Source organism: Canis aureus, chromosome 14 (assembly GCF_053574225.1).
Source record: "Canis aureus isolate CA01 chromosome 14, VMU_Caureus_v.1.0, whole genome shotgun sequence".
Taxonomy (NCBI): Eukaryota; Metazoa; Chordata; class Mammalia; order Carnivora; family Canidae; genus Canis; species Canis aureus.
In genome coordinates, this window is record NC_135624.1 from 43,517,082 (window position 1) to 43,543,515 (window position 26,434).

General features: G+C 40.0%; 1 long non-coding RNA gene across 1 annotated transcript; it reads right to left on the reverse strand.

Moving 5' to 3' along the window:
* Nucleotides 1-11,956: 11,956 nt before the first annotated feature.
* On the reverse strand, nucleotides 11,957-26,408 carry LOC144283579 (uncharacterized). Its single transcript, XR_013352128.1, has 3 exons — nucleotides 25,164-26,408; nucleotides 24,294-24,552; nucleotides 11,957-12,262 (listed from the first exon to the last, which is right to left on the reverse strand). It is a non-coding gene; the product is annotated as an uncharacterized LOC144283579 (long non-coding RNA).
* Nucleotides 26,409-26,434: the final 26 nt, after the last annotated feature.

The window sequence follows — 26,434 nt, forward strand, 5'->3', positions numbered from 1 at the left end:
GGTATCCACGATTTAATTCTGTCTTTGTTTTCATGAACTCCACAAATCATTGTGGTTATTCTTAAATTCTTAAACAAAATAGTTTGTTTAGACTTAAGTGTTTGCTTAACACCTGAGGAAAATTTTGCAATTATTTTTCTTTCATGATTATGCTTTTTCTTCAAATATATACTGTAGATATTTCTTTACTGTAATCAATTGGTAGTAAAAGTTTTAAATTTTTGCTCATCCGTACCTGTTTGATTTGACTCTTGTTATAGAATATGCTATAGAATTGTAGGTTGTTGGCAGATATTTTTGTGTAGCACTTTTAAAATAAACCCTACTGTATTCTGGCTTCTAAACCTCTTGTTAAGCCAACTGTTAGTCCAATTTTAATTCCTTTACAGGTAATTTGCCTTATTTCTGGATCCTAAAATTCAGTATCTTTGGTGGCCTCCAACTAACATTCGCCTAAGTGTGGACATATTCACATCTATCTTGCTTGGGATTCATGATTTTCCTGGTTTAGATAATCGGTGTCTTTAGTTAATTATAGGGAAATTATTGGCATATATATTTTAATGTTGTCACATCTCCTCAAGGAATCCTGTGTGGCTTTAGGTCAGAACTTCTAAAGCTATCCTCTGTGTTTTTTAAACCACTTTCTCAAATTTTCCCTCTCTTTGTGTCTCTGGGTCACCTTCTGTGTAATTTTTTTTTTTTTGAAATCTATTATCCAGTTTGTTGGGATCACATTCTTTTTTATCAGCTGTGCCTTACCTATTTTTCATTTTTAGAAATAATATTTGATTTCCTTTAATTTTGTCTTTATTCCTTCTTTTCATTTCTCTAAAGTATATGAAATAATCTTATTCTTAAGTTGTTTTGTCCATTATATTATTTTCTGCCTTTGCTGACCTGATTCTGTAGTCAGTTGATTGTGTTTATTCCTATTTATAAGGGCTTTTTTTTAAATAAGGGCTTTTAATTTTTTTCATTATATTAGAAAAAATTAAGAACTTTCTACTTGTAATTTTTTAAATGAGACTTCTTAAAGGACTGAGTTTAAAATAGTTGCCTCCAGAAAGGATATTTTGGTTGCTGTTTCCCAGACTACTGAGAATAACAACTTCTAATTCTCAAATGTCCTTTTGGCCACATATATTGTATGAATTCTGACCCCAAATTTTTGTTAAGTATAGACTTGTCATTGGGAAATCTTCTGAGAAATTATTTTTGTCGTTCCACTTTACCAGAACCAATGGTGGTATAAGCGTGTACTCCAAGCCACCATCTCCAGTGAGGAATTGTTTTCACTCCAGAAGGTCAATTTATGATGATCCAAGCTTTATACAAAGCTCTCCAACCCAATCTCTCACTGAACTGAGGCCACACAGATTTTGTACACTTTTTTCCCCCAATATATGGTCAAACTCACGTACTCTATAGATGTTCCAGTCAATGCTAACTTGTTTCCCTGTATTAACATTTTGTTATTTTTACTGTTCAAGGAATATTAAATTCACTACAAGAGCTAGAATGGTCTTTGGGATTTAATATTTGACAGAACACAGATAAGGAACATATTAATTTATAGATTGCTGACTGATAGGAAGAAAACATCAAAGATGATGGTTTTTCCTGTCCTATAAAAAAAAATCACTGGTTTTGTTTCTAACCTGGGAATCTTATTCTGACTTTAAAAAAAAAAAAAAAATCCACGTTCACAGCACCCGGGTGGTACTCAGTTCCGTGTCAGACTATTGGTTTCAGCTGGGGTCATGATCTCAGGGTTGTGGAATAGAGGTGTGAGTGGGGCTCTGCCCTCCGTGTGGAGCCTGCTTAATCTCTATCTCCCTCTCCCCATCCCGCCCCACTTGTGCACTCTCTCTCTAAAAAAAAAAAAAAAAAATCATAAATACTGCATTTCAGTGGTTCCTTCATTAATGATGTGAATGCATTTTTATATGTGGTCATCTGAATTTGTATGGGAATCATGTTTTCATCCGTTTGAAAATGATATTTTGACAAAAGCATCCTTTCCATTTCATAACTCAGGAGTTTGTTCTTTGTTTTTTGAGGCAATTACAGTAACATTCTGTTCCATTGCTTCAAGGAGAGAAGACTTACACAACACGACACAAAACAAAAATAATAGCACAACATGTCACTTTGCTTTTTTTTACAGCAGCATTCTCTGGTAACGTTTGTTGATCCTACAACAGTTTATTGACAAACACTTAAAATTTTCCTATCAGAAAAAAGAAAATTATCAAGGAGAAGGACCACACTAAAGAATAACAGAGCTCAGTGCTTTTGCTAGCTTTGAAGTGCAGTGTTTAAGATCACCAGGGTAAGTAGATTAAAGCTATGAACAGAGCCCTGGTTTCCTGATTTCTTTTCAACCATAAATTCATTATAAGGGTTTTTAAATAGTGATTCTGGATTTATCTGAAAGCATAAGACTGTTAAATTTTGAGTTACCTTTCAATATGATTATTCTCTAAAGTAATGTTTTATAACACTACTAAATACAGTATTGGCTCTCTTTCTGAAGAGCGAAGCATCTAATTTTATTTGTGCAATGCTTATGCCTTTCGTAGGAAATATTTTATGTCCACAGTAACTACCATATATTGAAAGATGCTTATTGGTTGCTGCTCTTGCTACATTAAAAAAATATTCCTGTGAGTCAGCTTTCTGGTCTACTAAAAGCCAATGCTTTGGATATTGAAATGTTTATGACACTAAATGGGGTATTTTGCTGCAACTGATTAGATCAATGCATCTGTTGCAGGTTTTAGATCATCTTCTTTATGACAGATTTATTGAACAGCTCAAGAAACTTGGTATGAGGACACTTGAATGCATCGATTCAACTGGAAAGTAAAGTGTGAAGTTGCAAGCCTTAATTCTGATGGCATTTAAATAGGAAATGAAACTCTTAAAAATACGTAGGAAGAACGAAATTTTAAAACTTCTATTAGCTACCACATAATTTGCTATATTTGTTTAGGCAAGTGTAGGAGCGATATAGTGGCTCACCGAGATTTGATTTTATTACTTAGATGATTATACTTGAGCTTCATTTAAATTTCTTTCTCTGCACTTTGTAACTTTCTGTCACATGAACTTTGTATTACTATCTATGCTTTTCCGTGTCTGTACTAATTCTAGTTTTCCACAAAAATATTTGGCCATATTTTATTATCCTAATTTGTTTTACCCTTCAGTTTCCATAGTCTATAAATATTTTAGTTTAGCATAATACGTATCCTATACTGATGTAAGCCATTCTAGCTTCTTTGAATGTCTGACTCAAAGACAAAATAGAAAGGAAATCAAATAAAGATTAGTGCCTATGAAGCATTTTTATTTGAGCTAAAGACATCAACCTCATAGTAGTAATAAAAGCTCTTCATGATTAGATTTAAGAGTACAAATGTGATTACTTGCCAAAGTGTGATTCCCAAGCAAGCAGTGCTTGACACTCACTTTTGGCTCATTACCAAAAACCATAAGAACAAGGCATAAACTAAACATTTTGGAAAGGCTTAGTGGGGTCAAGGTCAAAAAGGTTTCTACAGGTAACTTCTTGGAATAGCAATGAAAAGAGATTAGAGAAGCAATGAATAAAAAGGAGCATAACTGCAATTGTAGCGTGACTACCACTTTGTATTTAATCTCCTAGAATTTTAGGCTCCTTCTGTCTCTCTTGTCAGGGGCCGTAGAATAAGGCTTAAAGAAGCTGTGTTGAGACTGGCTGGCTTTGAGGCACTGCCCCATGACTTACTGCCCGTGAGACACTGAGCATGTTACCTAATCTTTCTCTCCTTATTTTCTTCATCCTTAACGTCGTGAAACTATTACGCACCCTGCAGAGTTACATGAGAATTAAATGAGGTATTAGGTATTTGCTAGTTATCAGGGGCTGTTTGCCAAGTATTTCTGGTTTTCTCTCCTTCTGGGAACATAATAGGATTGACTTTCCTGGTCTCTTCCTGATTGTCATGGGCTATATAACTTTTGCAGAGGCACTGTTACCTCTAGGCCAGAACATATCATTGCTCATACAAGCCCCAACATATTTTCCTTTGCCATGGAAACAGACAATATTTTTATTTTTTTTTATTTTTTATTTTTTTGCAATGGACAATATTTAAGGTGGTTACTGTTCTGTTATTCTTCGTCCTTGAGTGACCATAACAACTGAGGGCCCCTTGAAAACTCATGATGAACATGCAAAATAGATGAATGACAAACTTCTGCTGAGTTAAGCATCCAAGTTTTCTTACTTTTTATCACCAGGTAAACTTCTCCTACCATGACTAATAGGACTATTGATAGCTAAAAGTGTGTGATCCCATTGAAAAACCCTAAATGTGGCATTGACATAGGGACTTGTTAGCAGGTAGTGAAGAAACAATTATCAGATGCTAGAAGGGTGGAGAGCCTTCTTCTGCAGCGCAAAATCTCTTAAAATTGGTTTCCACAATAACGTGGAGAGGATACAATGTCCCTAATGAGAACAAAGTTTTAAGGAAAGAAGTTGAAAAATAGCATATTTTAGACACTGTTGGTTATATTTGACAAGGCATTACAGCATGGAAAGAAAAAAAAAAAGCACAATTTGACAGAGACTAAAGAGAATAGAGAGAGCCCAGAAATATGGAGACTTGCAATAGTCAGAGGCAAGACCAGAGACTCCTTATCATCCACTTGTTAACAGTAAACTGAGAATTCTTTTGAAAAATTGAGACCAATTAGATATCGTTCATTTTACAGGAATCAAATCAAAGTACGAGTAGCTCTCTCATTGTTAGAATCCCTAGTTACGTTAAAGCCCCTTCCCAAAATTCTTTCAGTTAAACGAAATGGCTGGGGAAGGGATGAGGGAGACAAAGTATCTGCAATTAATTTGGAAGTAACTACCATTGTGGCTTCTGGAACAAGGAGGAATGAAATGTGTGACCCCTGTTTAAGTTTTGTACAATTTGTGCTATAAGGGAAATCATAAACCTGGGCTAAAAAGAATTATTTGTTCAAGACATAAAACAACATAAAACAATCCTTCTACAACATAAAACAATCCTTGGGTTCCCAACTTTCTAGGCATAGAAACTAGGCCCAGAAAGTTGCACAGCCCCCTAGAATAGCTTAATCTCCAACACTGTAGATGTGGTAAGGGAGTGGAAGACTTGCATTGGAAACAGAATTTTTCCAAGGTCGTCATAAACAAAAGAGTGAGATGCCCATCCCAGAAATAATACTAAGAGTACAGTTGAGAAATAGTCTACACCTCAAGGGTAGGGAGTCTTCACAATATCTGCCCAAATTTTTTAATTCCTGTAACCAAAACCTGCTGTGTCTTCATTTTTATCCTTCCAGATAGTATTCTTTGGAGTTATCCTGTCCTTCTACAACAGCGGTAGATGGTTTTGAAATTGCTCTCGAGGATCCCTGCCCTATTGATACTCATGCCCTTGTAGATTCCTCTCTCCCAATTGATACTCATGCCCTTGTAAATTCCTCTCCCCCTGACTGATGACCGCCTTCTAATAAATAGAAGATGGAAAAAGTATTTGGATATTAATTCCAACATTAGATTATAAAAGAACGAGACTTCCATCTTGTTTGTGCTTTCTCTTGTCTTTTCACTTGTTAATTTACACTACTATATATATATGTGTGTAATTTTAATAATCTTAAAGGTTGATAGAATCAACCAGCACTTTTTCTGAACTAAAAGCTTAAGCATCATCTCTCAACTGCTACTCACATGCTAGCTTTATTGAAGTCAGATGCCATGTTTATAGCTACTGTACAAAGCTCTACGTGGTAGGGAGTCAATGGAGATTACCATCCAACAGCTTGAAGGAAAACAAGACCCTTGGTCCAATGACCCAAAATGAATGAATGTTTCCAACAATCCCTGGGTGAACGTGAAAGTCATCCTGTCACTAATGAAACCTTGAAGGCTGTGTCTTGCTTGAGACATTGGAGCTCATAAGACTCTGAGCTAGAGAACCCGGTTAACTCATTCCCAGATTCTGGACTCACAGAAACTCACAATGAGATAATAACATTAAGTTTTTAGTAGTTTGTCATTCAGCAATAGATAACTGATAGATTTTGTATAGCAGGTGTGTAAAAGGCAGATTAATGATCTTTTAAATCACTATGTTTTCAAATCATGACATGCTCCATCTAGACTTCTCACGGAAACAAGTGATCATTTCTCAGAAGTGCTAAACTTTCAATACAGTTTCATTTTTGAGTGAAAATTACACTGTTAGTAAGAAAAGGAATAAAATAAACAATAAGAAGAGAGGACTCTGGTAATCAATAGATCCATTAACCAAATATTTTTAGTTCTTTCTTCTTCTAGGTGCAAGGCTGAACTACTTCTGATTCTAGACATCTATAGAGAGATAATGAAGCTATAAGACACTTGAAACACAGAATTTCTTTTCCTTTATGGTTCCTATTTAGCAAAATACCAATCTATACCTGAAATTTAATAATTTTTAAATAAATTTCATACAAAACTATTCTAAATGGAAATATAAAATTGTACAATTACTTTGGAGGAGATTGAACAATTTAGTAAAGATAATCCCCAAAGACCCAAACAATCCAGCTTCTAGATACCTATAGTTTGTTCCTGTTTTGAAGATAATTGGCCCCTGACAAATCTCCCATAGAAAAAAAATCTAAATAAAAAACCCAATGACCATTTTATTAAATACTTAAGAAAGTATTCATATGGTACAGAATTTCACACACTTAACAACAACAAATATACAAAAACACAAAAATCCACCAAGTATTACAAATTTTGCAGATAATCACTGATAGAAGTTAACAAAGAATAATTTGATAAGATGATATAATGCACCAAGTTCTAACTAAACAATTGCATTAATAAATCATGTGATTACCCTCAATTGCTCTATTCAGCTGTATTAAAAGTGAATTGAATCAAAATTGTTTCTTAAAAATTTAAAGACATGACTCATACCTCAAAGTTACATAATTTTTAAAACTTTTATGGAGTAAAAATCTTACAAGGGAAAAAAATCCTGTTTTGTGGGTCTCTTATAAATGTTTCTTTTGTTTTCTATTTCATTTCTATTTCTATTTCATATTCCACCCATCTTATAAAACCCTTCAATTTTGCTTAGGTATAATTTACTTCTCTTTTCTATATTTTTCATTTTAATGAAAAATGCCTTTTAAATGCATTTTAGGTCATGAATTTAAAGATTTACTGGTTAAGCTGCATTCAGTATGTTTTGATAGGTAGTGCTTCATTAACATTCATCTAAAAATATTTTGCATTTCTTGTTGTTATCTTCTCAAATCCCATAGTTATTGTAAGGTGTGTTTTTTTCCCATTAAAACAAAAATGTTTAAGTATGTTTCATGCTTATGTTAAATATAATTTAAAATATATTTTTATGGCTGCTGTTTAATTGTCAAAAAACTCATATGTGTGATGAAATTATTTGAAGTTTTATTGAATTTTAACCTAAACCTTAAGGAATCCATTTATACTTAAACATCATATGTAGTCTCTATGTGCTGCTAACATGCATACATTTATCCATGTGTACATATGCAACTACACATATATCCCCCCATATTTCACAGTTTTACTGGTATTTGCTGCATGATATATTCATTTCTGATAAAAATGTGTCAAAATATGTCATTATATGGCATTCTTAATTTCATTTGTTCTTCCATAACTTCCTACTTTATATATTTGAGGCTTTTTTTTGCAAAATACATATAAAATATTTACTTATAAATACCATTTCTGAATTTCTCCTTTTATTGCTATGTATCCTTTTGCACACATTTGTGATCATTGTATGATATATGTTATTTTTATCGCTAATTTACCTTATTTAGTAAAAGTTTGCCAGGCATATTTTAAGCCCATTTATATGAATAATTTAGTGTCATTTATTAAGTCTGTTTTAATAGAACATATAGATATATAAGTAGACTTACTTAGCAAAATGTATAACCTATGTATTTTATTGGAGTTTTTTGTTCTGCTTATGTTGATCGTGTGTGTGGCAGTCATGGTGGTTGCTGGAAGAGAAATTGCTTTGGGTAACATAGTTGACTGGTAACTCCCAAGTGCTACATGTCAGGAACTACTTTGGGATTCACTTCATTACTCTTCCTCTAGACTGGTCCCAGTCAATGACTGCATGTGGTACTGTGTACTATTGTGAGGCCATCTCTGTTCAACAGAGAACCACTACAATGGACAACTCTTTCTGGAAGGTTCACTAAGGCCCTGGTCAAGACTTTTTCAGAAGTACCTTATAATCTATCTCTTTTCCAACATTATCCTCCTTTCACATGTTTTGGTCTTCAAACTAAAGACTTTCCTCTTATTCTTCACAGCAATTTCATAAGTAAATCTCTTGTATGTCTAATCTTATTTAGGAATCAGCTTTTTACATGATGCAAACTGACAGGTGATACAGGTGCATGGAGACTTATTTTTACCTCCTAGCTTGTGCTTTTTAAACCTATTATTTATTTGCTTGCTTATTTCACCCTTTCCCACTTCTGGATGGATTGATAACGTTTTCTATATTACATATATTTTCTACCTGTATTGAAAAGCTATGACAAAGACTGCTATTTTCTCCTAATTTCTGTTCTTCTATTCTTTAATAGTAGTGTAAACTACAATTTTTATCTGGCTGTGTAATATACCCACTAAAGAGACAAAAGAAGAAAGAAAGGAAAAAAGAAGGAAAGAAAGAAAGAAAGAAAGAAAGAAGAAAGAAAGAAAGAAAGAAAGAAAGAAAGAAAGAAAGAAAGAGAAAGAGAAAGAAAAATACATTTCTCAGCTCCCTCTAAATTAGAAGTGACCTTGTGACTGTATGCTGAGTAAAAGGATATTACTAAAAGTAGTAGTGAAAATTACCCTCTCCATGACCCAGAAGAAAATAGAATGAACAAACTGAAATGAAAAGACAATAATCTTAAATTACAAAGATGCTGACTAGGGCAGCCAGGGTGGCTCAGCGGTTTAGCGCCGCCTTCAGCCCAGGGAGTGATCCTGGAGACCCAGAGTCAAGTCCCACATTGGGCTCCCTGCATGGAACCTGCTGCTCACTCTGTGTCTCTGCCTCTCTCTCTCTCTGCATGTCTCACATGAATAAATAAATACAATCTTCAAAAAAAAGATGCTGTCCTAGATAAATATGAATTAAAAGGACAATAAAATCACAATATCTAAAATAAAATCCTGAAAAGAAATGAATAGCAGAAAATAACACGCACATTTTGTCAAATGCAAGGTAGACAACAAATCTGAGAATTGAAACCTTTAAAACTCAGAAGAGTGGTAGATAGAAAGCATAAGAATAAGATAATAGCTGTAAAAAAAAAGAGAATAAAAAGTGGCTACTTCGCCTAAGAAGTATAGGTATTCACCTACAGATAAAGCCACAACTCAGAAAAGAAAAAGAAAATGATACTATGTTTCTAGAAAAGTATTTTGAACTAAAATTTGAATATTTGAATAGGAAGTATTTTCTGCAACATCATTTGATAATGTGATATGTCTATGGATTGCCTAAAACATTTTTGATTTTAAAAAAGGAGAAATAAAACTATCTTCAAGATAAACATCAATGTGAAATAAAATTTCTATGACTAGATATTGGAAGATGATGAAACATATACTGCATAATTGAAAAGGAGAAAAAATTTGACTCAAGAGTTTTTTATCTAGCCAGATTGTATATTTCACTTGCAAAAGCCATTTTAAGAACAATCAGATATGATATAGCTCACACCTATGTAACCTCCTTGGAAAAAAAATCATTATATATATGTATATATACATATATATAATGATGCAATCCAGAATGCAAAGGAAAGAAAACCAAACCAAGATCATAAGAAATGAACACAGGGCCAGAAATCGCAGGCACTTAATTTTGAATATTCATTTACATCTAAGAAATTTTTATAGCTACAAAGTTGATAATATCAAAGCCCAGAAGTCAGAAGTGGGAGAAAATACAAGTTGCCTGATATACCAAAGAGATATTAAAAGACTCTTGATGATTTTCAGGAAAACGTAGTCTGAAAATATACCTTGGAAATCTTATAGTCCATTAATCTATTCAATCAAACAATACTAATGTATATTTATTATGTTCTTATTAAATGCCAAATAATGTTCAGTTGCTAGAAAGACCAACATAAATAATATCAGTTTCATGCACTCAAAAATTTCACAGTTCAGTGAAGAAACTGACATAAGCAAGTTAATTATAAAGCAGGATATAAATAAGCACAGGAACTAGGGAACACCGACGAAGAACACAGAGCTTTTTTTGAAGGTGTCTGGGGAACTGAGATTGTAGTAAACAAAATTGAAAAAAACATTTACAAAATAAACATAAGTTAAGCCAATGTCGGTAGTGAGCAAAGTAAAATTCCAGGTAAAAGGTATAATAAAAAAATACATAGAAGCAGGAAAGAGCATGGTAGAGAAAACAAAATGAAATTGTTGATTCTAAATGGTCAAGGGCAGAGTAGCTAGAAATTAAAATGGAGAGGATAATCAGTGGAAGGTCTTGCATTTTTTTTCTTTATAATGTCCATTATCACAATTCTGCATAGATCTAATGGAATAAGACAGTTCACAAATTAAAACACGTTGGCAAGAAAACAATAAGCATAATAAAAGATGACAGAAGTAAGCCTGAATACATCAACTCAGAAAAAAAAAAAAAAAAACACTCAAATACGTTAAAATGCCAAAATGGGTTAGCAAATACAATCTAACTTCAGACTGTATAGAAAGCATAGCTAAAACAAAGTATTGTGGAAGCATAAACAAAGAATGAGTGAACAGGAAGATATCAAGGAAATGGTGACACAGCAAGAGTGGAAACGTTATTTTTAGATGTAATAGAGAATATATGTGAATAGACTAAAGAGTCAAAATCAGCCCTTGGAACAAGTGAAATATGTAAAGGAAACTTGAGAAAGAAAATTATGGATGAAAATTAAAAGTAAGAACTAAAAAATAATCAACAGGAAGCAATAGATAACTCTAAAAACTATTATCACAGACCCATACTCTATGATAATCATTTTCCTCAAATTTTAATTATGAAAAAAAAAACTAGAAAAACACAAATTACTTGGAGGTCAGGAATAAATACACAAATATACCCATTTATGCTTGTTACTTATAATTCTATCTTAAAAATTTTGAATATCAAAATGAATTGATGGAATGATGAAAAATTATGTCATGAATCCTTAATGTCCAAATCTATATCTCAAGACAGACCTCACTCCACGAATAACAGATCCAATTGCCCACTAGGGAATTCCTTTTACATTCCCAGAAGCAATTCAGATCCTATTTGTTCAAGATGAATTTGTTCCCTTCTTGTCCCTACACATCACTCCCACCCAAGCTCAGTTCCCTTCCCCCGTTAAACACAAAACTGTCCTTGTTTTACTCACTGAAGAGAATATCACTGACAGATGTTCTGTGCACTTGGTTTTAAGGGAGGAATTGCATCTCATCACTATTTTACCAATAGTGGCTGTCATAATTGACCGATATATTAGAAAAGTTTTTGCTCAAAACTTAGGTTAACTATTAGAAGGAATTTAAAATGGTAAAAACTTTTTTTTTCTGAAATTTTGACACTTGACTAACAAAAAAAAATGTACGCATCCTAAATATACCATAATATAATAAATGTGACGACTCAAATATGCTATAACTAGATGTGAAACCTTACATTGCTATCAATAATCACATATTAAAGCCCTTGCTGCCATGTATTGCCAAGTTTAAAGAAAAAAGGATGTTTAAATATATTTATTTGTATGTGTATAAGAATTATTCTTATGATTGTACATGTTTCTCCTGCTGTCTGAACATAAAGTGTCTCTATGAAACCTTTCATAAGGCAAAAAAGAGCATAAAGCAAAGAAGCAATCACCATGAATCTGTAATGGAAGCTTTTTTGGGCATTCCCAGACCCCAAAAATAATCTCTCATAGGCTTTTCTGATACCTTAGGATACATCTTGTTAATAGATGTGTAAAAGGAATGAAGGTAAAGCACAGATGTTCACAGACACAGTTCGAAGTTAGGGTGGCTTGCTGATGAGATGCTGAGTGTAGGTCCAGGGGAAGGACCTGGCGGGGTGTTCTCACACTCAGGGTCTGCGCTGCCTCTGTAACAGTCAGTCCTCTGCAAAACACGCTGCAAAATAGATGTTGAATACGATTTTACTTTTCACTTTTTTTCATAAAAGCAAAAATCCCCCTTTGGACTTTTTAGTTAGCGAAAATAGATACTAATAATATAGGTCTTTTGTAATCATGAAGTGGCTTATTGTAAAGTTTCCAAAAAAGGGGGGGGGGGCTGTATTAAACAAATTCTGAGTTCTGACAATGTGCCAGACATTGATGTGTGAGACCCAGAACCCACCCTTGGCTTCAGGCTCCACTGGGTATCACTTCTTAGCTTTGCGATGATTTGTTAAGGAAATGAATGATATTTACATTTAAACTCATTTTTATGCCTGCATGATTGAAACCTGAGTCCTCTTGAAATAGTTCTTACTACTTTAGCATTTGGGCGACAGAATGAGTCTGCGTCCTGATTGAATATTGATAGACTCATATAGTCTTAGATCATTCTTCATTCAAATCAGATTGACTGAGGTTGAATCCATTTGCCACCACCCTCTAGATCTGAGCCTTGTACAAGTTCTTTCCTCTCAGCTTCTTTCCTCTTCAGAAAATAAAGGACTAAATAAATTTATATTAGTGGAATCATAGGATTTTTTAATGAAATCATGTGAGTAGTCACTCCATCACCTATTACATCATGAATTCTCAGATTATATTATTTTCAAGACTTATTAACTCTTAGAAGAAGTGCGGTGGAAAGAATGGAATAATGAGGAGAAACAGGCAGGAAGTATGGATGAACTTTGGAAATAACTTTGAGGCACATGGAGTATTGGATTCCGCGGTTGGGGGATTGGGGACGACATTACCAAAAATTCCTTAGAGCAGATGGATTTGGCTTTGGCCTTAAAGACAGGATTTTGCTCTGTGAAAGAGTGGAAAACGGGCATTTTCAGGCACAAGTATCGTTTTTGTGGATACAGCTATGGCTAGATCATATGCCCATGTGGGGGAATGTTTTATTTTAAAAAGGTGGTTTTATGAATCTTTTTGGTTTAAAAAAGACAATGTTTATGGTATTGTTAGTGGAGGTATTGGCTTTTCTTTATTTTTAAGGTTTCTCTTCTTGCCTCCCCTTTTCCCTTTCTTTCTCCACCCCCCCTCCCCTGCCCCCTTGCCCTAAACTAAGGCTAAGTCAGTTAGCCTAAGACTAAGACTGTCCTCTAAATTAGCCGGGGCCTGGATGCATCAGGTTAAAAACAGACAGATTAATTCACCTGGTTTGTAGTGCTGCAGTTTAAATTTATGCTCAAAACTCTTGTGGGTATGGAATGTGTGACGAGTTTTTAGCAATATAATTTAAAAGATTTGGTAAATAGTTCTTGCTCAGGTCTCATAGCCCTTGAATGCCTGGTCACTCCGGATTAGTCCTGACAAAAACTTTGACAGCATCTTAAGGAAAGGACCCCAGGGCTCTCCCTCCCTCTGGTACAGTCTAAGAGAGGTAGCCTTGTTTAGAAACAAGAACACTTGCAGAATTGTCATTTCTCCCATTGTGAGATGAAGCACATTCTTTTTAAGGGAAATTTTCACCTTCCATACAATGGCACTCCTCCAACTTCAGCTTCTTCTCCATCTGGGGCTGTGCCTTCTTGCAATGGATGAAATGACCCTGGAATCATTTGCATGTTTGGGACGGGAGGCAGCCTCCATCGTGGTGTCCCATGGCCCTTGCCTCCCGATACTCATGTCCTTGTCTAATACCCTCCCGTTGAGTGTGGACTGGATTTACTGACTGCCTGCTGCCAAACAAAATGTGGAAGTTATGGGACGTCATTTCTGTGATTAGGATATTAACAAGATCATGGTCTCCGTTTTTTGGGCATCTAACTGAAAGTGAAAGGAATGGGGCAAGAAAAAGGCCTGGTCCCATCATGGTAGGTAGGAGAAGTAAAATCCCTGAAGAGTGGAGAGCAGAGACAGGGGCAGGCAGCACTGTTACTTCAGGAGTAGGTTTAATTCTGAGCATCTAAATGTGGAAGACGATAAAAAAAAAAGTATCTTAATTTACATTTTGTATACTTGCACGTCCTATGAGTGATGTAGTCTCTCGCCATTTAAAAAGTCAATATATTAGCTTTTGTAAACCTTAGTTCTCTCATCTGTAGAATGGGGATCACATTGGCTGAACCCACCGTAAGATTTTTGTGAGGATCAGGTTAAGCAACGTGTGAAGAAACACATGGCACACTCAAGACTGATATGGAAATTCATCTGAAGCTCAATAATGGACAATGTGTTGTGCTAGGTAATGTTTATTGGATTATTTCCAGTCTGCTTACCTCAATTTCCATACAAGGCAATTTCAAATACCCTGTTCCAACTTTGCCTTCATCGTGTCTTGGTTAGTAAAGTTAAATTTAATTCCATTTGCTTCTGTGTTAGAAGTGCAACCTTATCTTTATCCCTGTGTGGAAGTTCATATTAATATGTAATGCCTGGTAGCTCAAAACTCACAGCTATATGAAAGGCTGGAAATCTTTAATTTCGTTCTAGACCTTGATGCTATATTGATGCCAGGGCTGTATGCCAGCCAACTGTGACAATTATTTCTGTTTAATTTTCTAATTTCAGTCAGGACTACTTAGCTTGCCAATGAAGTCCATCAGTGTCAGAAGCCAAAGCAGTTACTTATGAGCAGTAATAGCTTGTAATAGTTGCTTTAATGCCCGGGGGGAAGTAAAAGCTTCTATGGGCTCTTCAATAATTAATACAGATTTATTTATGAATTTACTAAAGCAAAAAACACATGGGGCCTAGAAGAGGGGTTGGCACATGGTAGGTACCAAAATGTTTGTTGACAACATATGGGAATAAATAAATAACTGAAAGCTAGGGCATCTACATGCATTATTTTCTAAATGGGACTCTCTTTTTTTTTTAAGATTTATTTATTTATTTGGGAGAGACAGAGAGAGAGAGAGACAGCTTGTGAGCAAGGGAGGGGCAGAGGAAGAGAGAGAGGGAGTTTGAAGCAGACTCTTCACTGAGCACAGAGCCTGGCATGGAGCTCGATCTCACAGTCTGAGATCACGACCTGACCCAAAACCAAGAGTCAGATGCTCAACTGACTGAGTCACCCAGGTGCCCCTAAACTGGGATTTTCTTGAGTCAAAGAGAGATCTATCAGTGAAAGTGACATAAACAGATCCAAGGTGAAACAGGATGTAAATTCATGCTCATAAATATGGTACTTTCTGTAGTCCATGCCTTTTAGTCATCAGATAACTGTGCTTTATGAAACCCAAATAATTAAATAATATGGACTATTCCCTTTAGAGCTAGTGGTTACTCTGAGAACTCAAAAATTGACAGGTAAGAAAAAGATGTGGGAAACAGTATGGAGGTTCCTTGAAAAGTCAAAAATAGAGCGACAGTATGATCCAGTAATATTCCACTACTGGGCATTTTCCCAGAGAAAACAAGAAAATTAATTCAAAAAGATATATGCACTCCTCTGTTCCCTGCAGCATTATTTTTAATAGCCAAGAAATGGGGACGGCTCAAGTGTCCATTAATAAATGAATGGATAAAGAAGATGTGGTACATATATGTTCTTTTAATATTAGCCATTAAAAGAAAAATGAAATTTTCATATTTGCCATGACAAATGTCATGGGTATACCTAGAGAATATAATGCTAAATGAAATAAGTCAAACAAGGAAGGACAAGTACCATATGATTTCACTTATATGTGGAATCTAAAAAACAAAACAAAACAAAAAAACACACAGGCTCTTCAACACAGAAAACCTGGTGGCTATCAGAGGGGTGATGGGTGGGGATTTGGGTGAAAGAAAGAGAATTGAGAGGTACAAGCTTCCATTTACAAAATAAGTCACAGAGATGAAAAGTACAGGGCAGGAATTGACATTTATGATTTTCAGGTGTTCCGGCTTTCAAAGGTAGCTCTAAATTTATTATGTAGAACAACATGATGATCATCATTGTATGAAATGAAAAAAAAATTTTTTTTGAAAGATTTTTTTAAATTTATTTATGAGAGAGAGAGAGGCAGAGACACAGAGAGAGAAGCAGGCTCCATGCACGGAGCCCAATGTGGGACTGGATCCCAGGACCCTGGGATCACGCCCTGGGCTGAAGGCAGACACTGAACCGCTGAGCCACCCAGGGACCCCTGAAATAAAAGTTTACCTGAGTAAATTGAAAGATCAAATTGGCTTTATTCAATGATTTGTGAACCAGGCAGGATCCTATCTAACAAATAGAAAGGAGCTTCATCAAGCTGCAGAAGAGGAAAGGCTTTTAATGGCAGAAGGGGAGCACACAAAAAAGGAAATTATTAGCACAGAATGCATTGTTTTAGACAAGGTTGCCCTCCCAAAAAGGAAGGAAAGAGATATATCAGTAGATTACCCCCCAGGGCTGACTAGGAAATTTGGGGTTGGCTGATTCAAAACCACATTTCTGGGAGTAGTTGAAGCTGCAATTAGGTTACATAGTAAGTCTTGGTGGGCTTTAGCATCAGTGACTCCATTTGGGACTGCCGTCTCCTTTTTAACAATTGTAACTGAACATCATTGAAAATATCTAAAATTCAACTTAAAAACAATTTATAGAGAACTCGACTTCAAATCTTTGGGCAGTGCACGCTCACGGGATGAGTGAAGCATAAATCTTCAAAGCCATCTAAACGTTTTGCACATTTTCATGATTAGTTAAATCAATTTGAATATAGGTTTCCAGGGGCTTGGTAATCAAATTATTCAAAGAAACAACTGTTCCAGATAAAAAAGAAAATTTAATCTTCCACTACAGATGTTTATTTGGGGTCTTTCCTGATCAATAAATTTCATTCCAGGAGAAATAATACACCCTAATTAGTGCTAATCCTTATTTTCTTTTTAAAATATTGCTCTTGTTACACAATTTATACATTTGATGGGTAAATTTGCAACTGAAAGTTAGAGGGCTGTGTTGATTTGGGGTTGAACAATTTGCGGAATACAGTTATTTCGTGACCATTTTGGTAAACTGCAGCCAGGATATTACCTAATTATGGAGCAGTCCGAAACTCTGCTCCTAGAGGGGAAGGAAATATGGCACCGTGGGCCTTTAAATCCTGAGGCTCTACAACTAAAATCACTGGCACTATTGAAATAGGCAGTGGAAATTCCACCACCTGCCACTTCATGCTTACAATTTCAAGTGGTTTCCATATTTTAATTATGAAAGGCAAGTACACGTAGAATTATCAGTGACATTAAAATCTTATTTTGTATAATCAGCTGCGATCACAGTTTAATGATACTTTCCTCCTACAGCAAATATGACTTTTTTTTTCAAAGTCTCGATTCCATCTCAGTTCAACGGACGTTTCTATTGCTGCCCACCTTACTTTTGCTTTTTGACGTCATACCTTTAATACAAAGGGACATTAAACATCTTTCCAGAGCAACTTATCCTACTCATCACATTTTAATTATCCAATTCCTTTGTTTTGTAACAGGCAGACTGTACTGCTCACGCTTATTGCAGTCGAGGTATCCCCACACTAATATTTCCTCGGAGTGTTATCTTCTATGGTACAGAGGAGCTCAAACTTGGAGTTATTTGCGGGCCCTGAAAATTCTTTCTTGAATTTTCTTTTTTTTTTTTTTTTTAGATTTTATTTATTTATTCATGAGAAGAACATAGAGAGAGAGAGAGAGAGGCAGAGACACAGGGAGAGGGAGAAGCAGGCTCCATGCAGGGAGCCTGACGTGGGACCCAATCCCGGGACCCTGGGGTCACGCCCTGGGCCGAAGGTGGTAGCGCTAAACCGCTCAGCGACCCAGGCTGCCCTCCTTCCTGAATTAAACATGCCTCAATGGAGTTACTGATATTGAAGGTGTATTGATGATTTCAAAGTACTGTCTTCATTTTAAACTAAGTCAACAACAAAAATCAGCTGGGCAACTCCTCTAGTTAAGGCCTTATTTGGCACTTACAAATTAGGTGCTATTTGAAACATTTTATGTACTAAACCATTGGGTGACAAACTACATCTCAGGAAGCCAACCCAACCCCACTGCTTGTTGCTTGTTTTTGTAAATAAAGTTTTATTGGGACATAAGCACCCCATCAGTTTTCATACAGTCTATTGCGGCTTTTACACTGCAGTAACGGGGTTGCCTCGCTGCCACAGAGACCCCAGGTCTAAGGAAGCCCAAAATATTCACCATTTGGTGCATTGCAGGAGTTTGCCATTAGAACTTTTGATCTCCTGGGCATCGCTCTCACCCGAATTTCTGTTTTAAAGATGAAGAAAATGGGCTGATGGGAGGTTAAGTAACCTGTCCAAGGTCAGACGCTGCTAGGAAATGGGGAAGCAGGGTTCGACCCAGGCAACTGGCTCTGCAGTCCCCATTCTCAACTCCCCTGACCTGCGCCTCAGCGGGGAATTGTGTTTGCTGCCTATGAAGGAGCAATTATTCAAACTTATTTCTGTCAACAGAAATTGGGCATTGACAGTGTTCTCCCCAACATATCAAATGCCTTGCCAAAGTGAGCTGATACAGAGCCTAAGGTTCAACCTCTGGTCACTTTCTGTTTGTAGAGATTTCAGACAGTAAAATCCCCCCCTCCCCTTTGTACTACAATGCAGAACTTCTCCTAGGGAGTCTGAAGAACTTGATATGAATGTTATGTATGGCGTGGAGTTGGCCAAAGACAAATAACAACAAATAAAGAGATTATAGAGGGATTCTGCGTCCTCAGATGTGTTCTTGTCTGTCCTCTACAGCAGTCACAGGAGGCATTTGGAAAATGACGCTGATTAGAGGAGATAAGAGAGCATTCTGTCATCAGGACCAGAGTTTTAGATAATGACTATCACTTTTTTGGGGGCGGGGGGGGGCTTTATCACTATTAAAACCATTCATCCAGACTCAATCCCTTTGGAAAATTAAAATTTTGCACTAATCAGAGCAGGTTTCCTGCAGCTGCCAGTGCATGATGGACTCCCCAATAACAGGCGGACGGATGTTCTTTTTCACACTTGGAGCAGGGTTCCCATGGCAACACTCCCTATCTGCACTCAAATGAAACTTCTCTTTTTCCCTTCAAGATTTTTTTCCCTTTTCTTCTCCTTACCTACCTTTTTTTTTTTTTTTTTTTGTCAATTAAAAATAAGTACCTTGATCTTTGAGAGGCTAACACCCCAGCTCCCCATTTGCCCCAGAGGATGTCTAGAGGGAAAGCAATACAGGCGCCCACACACAGGGACACGCACGACATTTCACTGGACGCTGACCCTCATCTTTATGACATTGCACGAGGAACAGTCAGAACTAGCTGTGGGCTGGGAGGATGACTGCGAGGGTTCAGACTTGATTCGGAATGAGCAACCTGGCCCAAGGTGGGGCCTGTGGGTTTTGCAAGCAGGCAGCAACAGTCTAGGGATTCTGCGGCCTGAGGGTGACACAGGTCATGGGGGCTGCGCTGCGAGCTTGCTGTGCTCTGCACAGCGGTTCATGTGTCGCCAAAGCAGAGGTCCTGGGGGCAGGGCCTGGCCTCTCCTAAAGGCCTGAGCCACTTCTGGTGAACATCAAGCTCCCTGGAAGAAATCCAGGCCATGGTGGATTTGCCAGCATGGGTTTCCCTAGAAAGTAATCAAGAGAAAAAAAAAAGAGAGAGAGAGAAAATAAAGACAAAGAGAGAGGGGGGAGTTAGCTGATGGATGGAGAAGTTAGGCCTTGCGGATACCAACCACAATGAATAAACCACAACCAAACGTGGCGGCGTGGGCCTTTCCGTGGGTGGCTGCCCACCGGGCCCTCCTGCCACTGGCTGCCCACCCGGGCCTGTGCAGTCTCTGCTACTTGGCAGAGCTCACTTCCATCTTCCAACATGTGTGTTTCTTTTCTTCTCTATTATCATTATTATATTTATTGAGAATGCACTTGTGGAGACACTGGCTAATGATAAACATGGAGCTTCGATTCTGCATGGCTTTGAATATTTTCTGAGGATTCACGTCTGCTGCATCACCCCACCGAGGCATGGTTGCAGGAATCTCACGGTGATACTGGGATCTTTTATCTACCGTGTGGGAAGCGCTGGGTGGCGGCTGCAGAGGCCTCTAGACCAGCAGCTTGAGCCGTGGAAGCCCCGGCGAGGTAGCAGGGCCCACCCTGATGCCCCGGCTGAACGCGGGCCCAGGGGAGGACCCAGCTCAAGACAGCCACACACCCTAGCTGCCCAAGGGGTTACCTGGTACCATAAAAGGAAATTCCATACGTTTCCATCCACCCCCTCCCTATGCAATCCCCCTTGAACTGGATCCCCACCCCGGCCGGCCTCAAGGCCAGCTATCTCTGGTTGTCCCCCCTTTGGCTTCTTCACATCACATTCAACAACCTTCCAGCTCCTTGCTTCTGCCCCAGGCGAAGTCTTGCACCCCCTGGGCTGCAGATCCCCATCAGATGGGGAGACCTCATCAGGCGCCAGATTGTCCTGGGAGCAGGGGCTCCTCGGTGGCTGTGAGCTTGAAGGAATCAGTGGTACAGATGGGGGGAGGGGGGGCGTGCGTTGTGCACACGCTGTCTCCTGTCCTCTTTGCTGCCCACCAATGAGATGGATATTTGGCCCATTTTATAGATAAAGAAACAGATGCTGAAGAAGATAGAAGTACCTTGTATCCTCAGGAAGCTGCTGGAAATAGACTGCAGCTTAGAGGATTTCAGGTATTTTAGTGAGGGGGCGTCCGGGGGCTCCGTCGGTGAAGCGCCTGCCTTGGGTTCAGGCCATGACCTCGAGGTGGGACCCAGTCCTGCATCCCGCTCCTTGCCCGGCGGGGGCCCTGCTTCTCCCTTGGCATCAGCCTGCTGCTCCCCCTGCCTAGGTTCTCTCTCTCTCTCTCTCTCTCTCTCTCTGTCAAATAAATAAATGAAATCTTTAAAAATATATATTTTAGTGCAGGGACTCCTTACAGAGGTGTGAGAAGAATCAAAAAACTTAAGTTCCCATTAACTGGCAGAAGCAGGCAGGCAGTTGGAGCCCTGGGCGCGGCCTGGTCAGGCTGCTCCTGGAGAACAGGCCCCGCGGTCTCGCGACGGCCGCGGTGGGGACCGGGTGCTGCCTACTTGCAGGCTGGCGAAGGGTGGGCCCCAGTGACAGCACCCGCTCCTGTCCTATGGGAACCGGGGGGCCCAGTGCGTGACAGCAGGGGCGACAGCCCACAGCGGCCACCACGGGCAGGGGCAGGCCAGGAGCCTGGGCCCAGCTCGTGCAGCCCGTGGCCTGACGTGGCGGCCTGCACCTGCCGAAGGAGCTTCCCCAGGCGGCGACCTGCACCTGCTGAAGGAGCTCCCCAAGGCGGCCTGCACCCGCCGAAGGAGCCTCCCGAGGCGGCAGACTGCACCTGTTGGTGCAGGTGCTTCCAGAGGCGCCCAGGACTCAGGGCCCATTAGACGACGATCAGGAGCTCTTCCCAGGGTAGTGGCCCCTCAGCCTCCGCCCCCGGCCCCCAAACTGTTCCCAAACACCAGGGGCCTGCACCCTCTGCCCTCCACCCGGCAGGTGCACAATGGCCCCTCCTCTCCCCCTGGGCCTGTGCCCCAGCTTTACCCAAACCACCATTTAGCACCAAAGATGTGCCAAGAATTCCTGCTTGGCCTTCGCCTTCGAATCTGACATCTTTCCCCCTTCAGCTCACCATGAACTCTTCCTCCCGGCTCTCTCCCTTTCCCTCCCGACGGGCGGTGGTGTCCCCGGGGCGGTGGGGGTGGGGTGGGGGGGTAGGGACACCTGTGGGGGGACCCGGGGCGGGGAGGCCACTGGGGGGACCGGGGCGCAGAGAGCAAGGACACCTGCACCCAGGCTGGGGGCGCTGCTATCCTGGGGTGTAAGCTTGGGCCCCACAGGACGGATGGAGGTTTCTTAAAAGTCAAATCCTTAGGGCAACCGAGGAAAGCAGCAAGGTCAAAGTACCGACATCCGTCTTTGGAAAAGGGTCCAAATCTTGTCCTGGAGGCCTGAGCCCCACCCGCGCTCTTTCCCCTGAGGGCCTCAAGGAGCGGAGCCTTGGGTAGGCACGCAGGCGGCCTGCGCTTCTCTCCCTCATCCCTAAGCGGGTGCGCCCACTAGCAGGGGGCCCAGAAGAGGGCACACGGAGGCTTGGAGGGGCAGAGGCCGGCTGGGGGCAAGGAAGTCACTACAAAGGAAAGGAAAAGGCGTGTTTCAGAAAAGGTCGCCTTCCCCTGGGGTGCCCTCCTTCTCCTCCTGGGGATGGAGTCCCTGGGCCTAACCTGGGAGTCGAGGCTGGCGCTGCCATTCGTGTGGGTGTTGTGCTCGGTGGAGCCCCACTGGGGGCCTCCCGCTGGGGCCTGCTGCTTCTTTTCACCAACAGTCTTAAATATATACCAACCCAGCCCCCAAATTTGTGAGATCAAAAGAAATTTTTTATTTTTTCCTTTTTTTTTAAAGATAGATAGATTGATTTGAGAGCGAGAGAGCGCGAGCACAAGCAGGGGGAGTACAGGCAGAGAAGCAGGCTCCCTGATGCAGGGAGCCTGAGGTGGGGCTGGATCCCAGGACCCTGGGGTCACGACCTGAGCTGAAGGCAGGTGCTTCACCCACTGAGCCACCCAGGTGCCCCGAAAGACACTTTTCTAAACCCTTTATATAGGTAGAAATAAAATTATGTGCTGTTCAACCGCACAAGAATAAAGACAGAATTCTCTTTCTATGCTCTGTAGAGAGGATGCTATTATTGAAATCCCCTCCATATGAAAAGTGTGCAGGAGGGATAATGTAAGGGAGAAACACTGAAGACACAGTTAACACAAAAATATGCTTTTACTCCCCCCCTATAGTTGGTGATATTTGTGGCATTTGTCGTGAACATTTCTTTAAGAATTTGTCCTGTGTCCAATTTAGTGATTCAAGGTTTCGTTTTATTTTATTCTTTTTTATTTTTTTAAAATTTTTATATTTATTTATTTATTTATTTATTTATTTATTTTTGATTCAAGGTTTCCACGCAACACCTGATGTTCGTCACGGCCAGTGCCCTCGTTAGTCCCCATCACCTACCTCACCAACCCCCCCCCCCTTGCCCTCTGGTAGCCATCAGTTTGTTCACAAGGAAATGTTGACTCACTGACTTGTATATTTGAAGCTCCTATGACTGTACGTTAACTAACTGGAATTTATATAAATACTAAAACAAACAAATGCATTGCAATCGGAAGCTTATGGACGTGTAGAATTTTTGTAGAGAAAGTGTTCTTCAGAGCAAACCCATAAAACATTTTAATTTTTTGAATAATAATAATAAAAAAGACCCCGTCCTCTGTGTTCTTAAAATGCATGACTTAGTGTGGTTTCAATGTGAATCAGTACTTGCTTTCTTACCTGATTTTGTGCATATAGTTTTGTATTCTTCTTCTTTGAGGGGTTACTCACAGTTTCAGGCCTCTGCGGACATGAGGCACCCCTCCTCCTGAGCGAGCCCACACGGAACAGAGGGACCCGAGGGTCACAGGAGGACGTGAACGGTGACCAAGAGTGAGAAAGACACAAGGCCAAGCCTATCATCCAAGGTCACGACGCCACGGAAGAGTGAGGTCAGGGGTCAGACCCCAAAGTCCCTGATCCTAGAGCACTTGCTCTCTCCTCCCATCTCCCTAGAGCTCCAGGAGAATAGAGAAAAATCACTGGGACTGGCGGGGGGTGGGTGGGAGGGTGCGATTTAGATGGTCCTCCTTTCGGTTGGTCTCAAAATGGTAACATCCGATCGTTAGTTTTAGAGCCTATGAGAGGTAGTAAGATTTGGAGGATCATGAATTTAAAAAATGAAGTTATCAGTGTCTTTTAATCTCGGAACAATTATTTTTTATTCATTGTATGATCCGCATGGCTAATAGCTCGTTTCTGAAATAATTGGTTAACTGTAAACAAATCCTACGTTTTGAGGCTATTACTGATTAATAAAGGGGGATGATTATTTTCAAAGACATTCTTTGACGTAGCCTGGGTTTAAAAAAACGAGTCTAAGAAATGTTCAGAGTAGAATAAAATAAAAATAAATTACCAGTCGAGGTTTATTGTTGTCCTTCCCCTGTCTGAGAGCAGCACCGCATCCTGACACTGGTTCTCAGGCAAGCTACATCGTGCTTTCAAGATCTTAAATTCAGGTACCACGGAACATCGCCTCCAGCTGTATATTCTGAAACACGCAGGATATTCCTCTCATGTCATGACTGGAAAAAATGCACATACTCTATGGATGAATTTCTGTGGATCTTATTTCCTTATTTGGGGCGTCTCCTTGGAGATAGTGATCTTTGGCACTGTAAAAAAGATAAATAAATAAAAGTAAGGCTAAGGAGAGCCAAAAGGAACATCTGCTAATGGCTCACGTGCCTGAATTCAGCGGCTGGATTATGCCCGTGATAAGGGTCATCACTTCCTGAGCCGTGAGAACTCCTACTTCACCTGCATGCATTTAGCTCCGTTATCAACCCAGGACGTATAAATCGCATTTACAGCTACAATAGCAACTGAAGCAAAATGATGATTGTACCTAAAACAGTACAACCAGGGATCACCATGGTTCTGAAGGTCCTATGGAAAGGAAATAAGGCGAATTAGGCTATTCGTGTCTATCTGGATGGTCTTCTAGAGGATCCCATACCCTTTCACATTTCATGGACCCCCACATGAGCCACGAACAATAGGAAGGCGTCACAGATGCTTCACACACCTGGCAAAGACGTCTTCTTTTGCCCTCCTATCCATCCTCCTTTTCCTTCCCTAGTATTAGAAACTTTGCATTTTAGCTAAACACACAGCTGCCCCAGAACAAAGCCAATGCGTCTCAGACTACATCGCAGCCACGCAGCTGCCCTTGGAAATATGTTCTTATCAATGAATGAGCTGTGAGTGGAGCTGATGTACGCACTTGGCAGAGGTCAGAAAGGAGCCCCTCATGTCAAGCAGGGGCCTGTGTCAGCCAATGACGCAAGCGGTTAAGGTACTGCAGCTAGGAGTCCAGAACCAGCTGACATTCCAGGATTTGGTGTCGCCTCAAGTACCAGGTTCTTGGCCATGCTTCTTCGAAGAATGAAGAGGGAGCCCAGATGAAGAGTGGTGGGCACCAAAGCAAAGTTCATTGAGCTCCTAGAGACGGAGGGGAGTCCAGGAGGGTTGCCCTATGAGCTTCCAAGTGTAGGGACTTCAGTGGGGTCTTTTGTGGAACTCTTAAGCCACCAGGATGTGCTGAGTCAGGCCAATCAGGGCTTTGGTCACATCTCTGTCTACCTATTGGGTTAATGTCCATGTGCTGATGGTCCTTTTTCGCTGACATCTGGGCGCTGAGGTCCTAACTGCTCCTTTTCTGTGACAGTGACAGATGCTTTGTGGTTAGTTTTCTTGTTTTAGGGATCTCTGGGTGGCTCAGCAGTTTAGCATCTGCCTTCAACCCAGGGCATGATCCTGGAGACCCAGGATCAAGTCCCACATCAGGCTCCCTGCATGGAGTCTGCTTCTCCCTCTGCCTGTGTCTCTGCCTCTCTCTCTCTCTCTCTCTCTGTGTCTCTCATAAAAAAAAAAAATGTTAAAAAAATTCTCATTTTAGGATGTTTTGCCAAAGTCATTTCTGCACAGGCTGCAAAGCAGAAGGCCAGGGTGGTCCTGTCCAAGCTGTGGTGCAGGATGTCCATGCTGTTTGATCTCAACTGTCCCAACTCCATGCTTCCTTGTTGGGAACCCGGGCCCTGACTGCCTAACTGTGCAACCAGCTCCTAACACTGACGCCCTACAATTGGTTAGGGGAAAAACCAGAGCACAACTTGGACAGGGGTTCGAGCCCAATTAAATCCCTTTAAAAAGGAGAGGATTTGGCCAGCCAACCGTCAGGCTCTTGAGACCTGACCCTTCTGTGTCTGACCACTTAAAAAACGCAACTGCCGCTGAAGGCTCTGCTCCATCCACCTCCAAATGGAACCAAGGTCCTTCACTGCTTGAACGTAAGAAGCAGCAAGTGCCAAGAGCTGACCCGGACCAGACGGAGGTCTTATCTCGACTGTGCACCCATAGACTGACTTCGGATCTGGGTCATTAACTCCCTGCACCCTCCTGTCATCTTGTTTGTTGTGTGGCTTGTCCTCTGTCCCATTGCGTGTGCTGTGTAAGAGGCCGAGCTTAACCACACGGGGAAATGTCATTGCATTT